Below are 6,000 nucleotides of genomic sequence, written 5' to 3'. Positions count from 1 at the left end.
TGGTTGGATTTTTAAGAGATAGGGTCTTACTATGTAGCACTGGCTGTCATGTATAGACCAGGCTGGCCTCAAACTCATAGACATCTGCCTGCCTCTTCCTCCTCAGCACTGGAGTAGCAGGTGTGTGCCACTACATCTGGTTTTTGATTGCATCATTTGAGGTGGGAAGCCCCGTCCTAACCTGGGCCACACCTTCTGGTGGCAGCCCACATAAAAGGGCCTGGAAGGAGGGAGCTTTTGCTTTTTGCCCGTTTGCCCTCTCAGTCTTGATGGCAAGTTCATTTATCTTGCTCCTGAGGCATTCATTTCCTGATATTATTAGAATCCATTTTGGGGGGATTCCAATATAGTCTGAAGATCAGCTGAAAGATCCAGCCTCATGTACTGAACAACTGCTGGATTCTTTACCTTCCCATCAAGATGGTCCACGCTTGGGCTCACCAGACCACAGCCTGGAAGCCATTCTAATAAATCAATCTCTCTCTTCTGTCTCTCTCTGTCTCTGTCTCTGTCTCTGTGTGTGTGTGTGTGTGTGTGTGTGTGTGTGTGTGCGCGCGCGCGCGCGCGCACACTCTATCAGGTCTCTTCCCCTAGAAAGGCTGATTAATACATCACCTTAAGGATTCATTTTGTGATCACCAAGACAGCTCACTCACAGGTGCTACCTGGAGGCCAAGTCTATTCAGTCTATTGCCATGTACGCCCCTGTGTGAAGGTGCTTATGCAACTGGTTCCTCAGAAAGTGTGATGAAAGAGAAATCAAGGAAGAAGCTTCAATGCCTTGAAGAAGCTGGTCCCAGATGTCACAGGCTCTCACTTTCTGCCATACTATTTGCTAGCAGTGAGCCAGTAGGTGTCCCTCATGCAGAGGAGAGGGTGGTAAGCTCCAAGAGAGGAGCTGTGCTGAGTCAATTGTGGACCTTTGAAAGTCATCACACCTGTAATCCCAGCACTCGGGAAGGCAAAGGCAGGTGGATCTCTGTGAGTTCGAGGCCAGCCTGGTCTACAAAGTGAGTTCAGGACAGTCAAGGCTACACAGAGAAACCCTGTCTCAAACAAACAAACAAACAAACAAAAAACAAAACCAAACCAAAACAAAAGAATAGCTAATGCTCTTTACCAGTAAGCCATCTCTTTTTCCAGCTTTTCAAGGAATACTGTCTTCTGTGGTCTTTGTGTACATGAGGCTAGCCAGGAGGTAGGTATTGCTAGGGCTTGCTCAGGTGGGGTACTGGTAGGGCATCCTTGCCACCGAGGATAGAACTGTTGGGTTGTGCCACTCAGACTAATAGGTCAGAAAGCAGGCTGCAGATGGTAAGACCTCGGGAAGAAGCAGGCCGGTTCTCTTCTACTGCTGGTTGGCAAAAACCAGTCACAGATGGCAGTGACAGGGCTACGAGCAGGCTCCAGGGCTGGGATCAAGCCAGTGCCAAAGCCACCTGCTAAAATCACCCTTGGCACGACTGCCAAGTGGCAGAACTCTTGGTGGAATTCTATGCTTTGATCTCTAAAACGGAGACCAAGGTGGCTCTGGCCCCACTGTGGCTCTAAGAGCAAAACACGAGGAACGAAGCTCTTGGTACCAGATGGAGAGGTTGTGGGAACAGAGATGACTGTCAGGCCACAGACTGATGCATCATGCGATAAAGACAGATGGCAAAAGAGGTGCCTCAATCTGCGATGGCTTCCTGCCTTTTCAGCACGCACCCTCCCTGTGTGTGTGTCCTCCTCACACAGCCTCTTTCTGAGCTTCTGACTTCCAAGGCATTTTTTATTTAGCAGTCAAACATGAAGTAAGTGCTCTGAGGTTGGATGCCCCTCTGGCTAAGAGCACTTCATCTCTGTTCAATTTTCTCAGCAGATTTCTGATAACACTGATGATTGAGAGGAGCACTGGAGTGACCCAATCCATGAGACCAAGCACTGAGAGAAGAGGGCCCGTATGGATGTGAAGCCAGGAGTGCAGCTTTCTTTTTGGTACTCTGCTGTTTCTGAGGCAACAGAACAAGGGCCACATTAGTGAGAACATAGAAAATGCATGGATTTAGTTTTTAAGATCTGAACTGGTAGGACTCGCCACTCCTAAGAGACGCATTGGCTCTGCTAATCCTCTCTTGAAAGGAACCTGCCTTTAAACGGTTCTACATAATGAACAGGGATCCATTAAGCTGAGAGTGTGTGCTCATAGAGCTACTTAGTTCATGGTACTGTGGCAGACCTCTCTCCAAGTACCCAGAAGGCAGAATTCCCAATCCAAATGGCTCTGAGCCCACTTCCAATGTCCACATGGGCTTTTCCCGATGTATCAATTAGTGTGTATTATTTGTGTGTGTGTGCATGCACATGTATCATGGTACATGTGTGGAGGTCAGAGGAAAGCTTTCAGGAGTCAAGTTTTCTCCTCTGGTCAGTGCTTTTTTTTTTTTGGTTTTTTGAGACAGGGTCTCTCTGTGTAGCCTTGGCTGTCCTGGACTCACTTCGTAGACCAGGCTGGCCTCGAACTCACAGTGATCCACCTGCGTTTGCCTCTCAAGTGCTGGGATTAAAGGCATGCACCACCATGCCCGGCTCTGGTCAGTGCTTTTTGTATGTTCAGCTATGTTGCTGTCTCTATCCCTGGGCTTTCAATGGGCCTGGACCAATGTACTAGTTACTTTACACACTGCTGAACCAAAATACCTGACAAAGGAAGCGGGGCGGGGTGGTGGAAAGAGAGGGGGCAGGGGAAGAGATCTGAATCTATTTTTTTCTTCTTTGCTTGTAGCCGGTCTTTGCTATTTTGTGGGTTGTTGTTTTTAATTATCAATATGGCCTAATCATTGTTTATAATTATAATTACTATAATTATTTTTACTTCAGTAAAACCCACTAACGATCAATCAAGACACTGACACTTGTTATATTTTAAAATAGTCTTAGTTCCCAGCTATTCTACTCCTTCCCAGCTATTCTACTCCTTGGAATATACCCAGAAGAAGCTCTAGCACACAACAGGGACATATGTCAACCATATTCATAGTGGCCTTATTCATAATAGCCAGAACATGGAAACAGCCTAAGTGTCCCTCAGTAGAAGATTGGATAAAGAAACTGTGGCATATTTACACTATGGAATACTACTCAGCTATTAAAAACAAAGAATTTCTGAAATTTTTAGACAAATGGATTGAACTAGAAATGATCATAATGAGTGAGTTAACCCAGAAGCAGAAAGACTCAAATGGTATATACTCACTTATATCTGGACACTAGCCCAAGGGGCATGTCCCATGAAAGTCTTTACTTATCAGGAAATGGAATAGAGGGGATGACTCCTATTGGGACTCTAGGTGAGAGAAGTATGGAAGAATGGGGAAATAGAAAGATCCAGAGGGTCCTAGAAACCTACAAGAACATTATGAAAGGCTGATCTGGGCCCAGGGGTTCTGCTCAAACTATGGCACCAGCCAAGGACTATACGTGCAGTAAACATCGACCCCTACTCAGATCTAGCCAATGGACAGGACATTTTCCATAGTTGAGTGGAGATGGAGACTACTTTCACAGAAACTCTGGTGCCCCATATTTGACCACGTCCCATGGATGGGAAGGCCTGGTGACACTCAGAGGAAGGATAGCAGGCTACCAAGAAGAGACTTGATACCCTATGAGCATATACAGGGGGAGGAGGTCCCCCTCAGTCACATTCATAGGGGAGGGGAGTAGGGGGAAAGCAGGAGGGAGGGAAGAATGGGAGGATACAAGGGATGGGATAACTACTGAGATGTAATATGAATTAATTAATTAAAGAATAAAAAATAAAATAGGCAGGGCAGATATTAATCCTCTAAACTACTTCCCATAGTGGGGCAGGCATCCCATACCTGCCCCAATCCCATGCCATCTGTTTCTAATAACTTCTATCAAGCTACCACCCATCCATAATCCCAAATACTTGCTAATGTTCTTTATCTGGGCCAAATCCCCATCCACGCCGGCCATGTGCTTCTCTTCCATCTAGCCCACGGTGGCTGTCTCCTCCTCCTTGGGTCTCTCTTTCCTTCTTTTCCCCAGGATTCCTCTCTGTCACTCTAAGCCCAGGAACCTTAGCCACATGTATCTCATCTGCCCTGCCCAGGTGGGATGGCTTTTTATTCATTAGCATCAAAATACATCAGACCAACCTCCAACAGTGGGCTCTTTTTTTTCCTATCCTTTATAACCCCTCCCCAATTTCACCTCCTATCACTAGATAGGAGAGAGAGAGAAAGATAAAGTGGGAAAGAGAGAGATAAAGAGATCCTTGGATCTAATTTGTTTCTTCTTTGAGCACAACTACTAACAAACTGCAAACAACGCCCCCTGAACAACCAACGACCACCCACCCCCACCTATGGGGCGCTAACATTTGTATACCCTCTGGAAAGTTCCCAGAATTCCAAACGTCACACAATCACAGAAACTATCTGCAGCTGGCAAAACCACACCTCTGCTAAAGCATGAGACAAGTCATAGTCAGCTGCTGAGAAGCAGCCTCCTGTCCCCACACCTGGGATTAAAAAGAAAACATTCTTATAATAGTTCTGTGTTTTTTAAAGAAACCAAAATTCCTTGGGGGCTGGAGAGATGGCTCAGGGGTTAAGAGCACTGCTTGCTCTTCCAAAGGACCCAGGTTCAATTCCCAGCACCCACATGGCATTCTCATACTAAGGCACATAAAAATTAAAATAAAATGTTTAAAAAAAAAAAAAAAAAAAAAAAAAAGAAACCAAAATTCCAAAGTCATTACTACAGAATACCTGTGAAAAAGGATTCTCTGTGTTTTCTCTCTTTAACCTGCCTAGTTCCAGCAGGGGACACTGAGACTCTCAGGCTGTTAGCAGAAGTTTACCTATCAACCTGGACATCCACGGTATTTACCTTGTCAAGGAAAAATGGTATGATTTTTAATTTTTCACTGTAGATTAGCTTGTTTTATCATTATTTTTTAAAGTATACTTAGACATTTGATAGACGTGCTTCCACGCCTGGCTTCCTTACACCCCCTACGCATATTTGCATTGGTTCCAGTTTTCCATTTAACGCCAAATCAAGTCCAATTCCTGCGGCTTGGTATTTAAAACCTTTCACTACCTAGTTCCTTTCTGATCTTGCCCCCGCAACCCCTGCCTCGCTTCTGCAGGAATCTATTTACCGAACTGTGTGCGACTGGCAGCCAGGCTCAGCTCGCACTCTTTTATCTTTGCTCGGGTTTATATTACTTTTCTCTGGCAGGGCTTCTGCTTCAGCCTTTCATCCATGTGGGCCACTGCGAGTTCACCACCCAGCTCAGGCTTCACAGCCGTATCTCTTCCCTCTGGATTCCCCCTAACAGCTTTTGTCTGAACCAATTTGTGGTGCTCAGAGCGCGCAGTGGTGTGTGGACACTTTTCTTATTATGCGCAAGGTGTGGGATAAGATAAGGAAGGGGTCGTCAATAGTCAAACATTTTCAAACGAGGAGAGGGGGGACTAAAAAAAAAAGTAGCTAAAGATTTAAAAGAACAAGCTGGAGAGATGGCTCAGAGGTTAAAAAAACGAAAAGAACAGTTAGGCCGGTGCTATAGGAAGACACCCTTAGGCATAGTCAACGGGCTTTAGAGAGGCCACGGGGAAACTGTCCCACCCAATTTGTCTATTAGGAAAGAGGTCTTTTGAAACTATCGAGAGAGCAGCAGACTGTGTGGGCAAAAGCAGCATCGTAGTGAGGGGAAAAAAAAATACGTGGTGGGAAGTAGAGACCACAGATACACTTTAATGCTCTCAAGAAATGGGATTCTCAGAAGAATAGAGCAGCTTGAGTGGACAGCGCCGGCACGGCAGTTTTGTTCGGGTCAAAGAATAGGGGGATACTGAGTGTGTTTCGGGGATAAAAGAGTTAGAAATTGGTAATGGCGGGGGGGGGGGGGCGCCTGGCTGAGATCCAGTGCACAAGGGCAGGGGTTAACCTTGAGAAAGAGTAAGGGTACTTTTCGCAGTGGGC

The sequence above is a fragment of the Acomys russatus genome, chromosome 14 (genome assembly GCF_903995435.1).
Source record: "Acomys russatus chromosome 14, mAcoRus1.1, whole genome shotgun sequence".
NCBI classification, from domain to species: domain Eukaryota; kingdom Metazoa; phylum Chordata; class Mammalia; order Rodentia; family Muridae; genus Acomys; species Acomys russatus.
The sequence above is the reverse complement of the archived record's forward strand: the minus strand, read 5'-3'. Positions refer to the sequence as shown.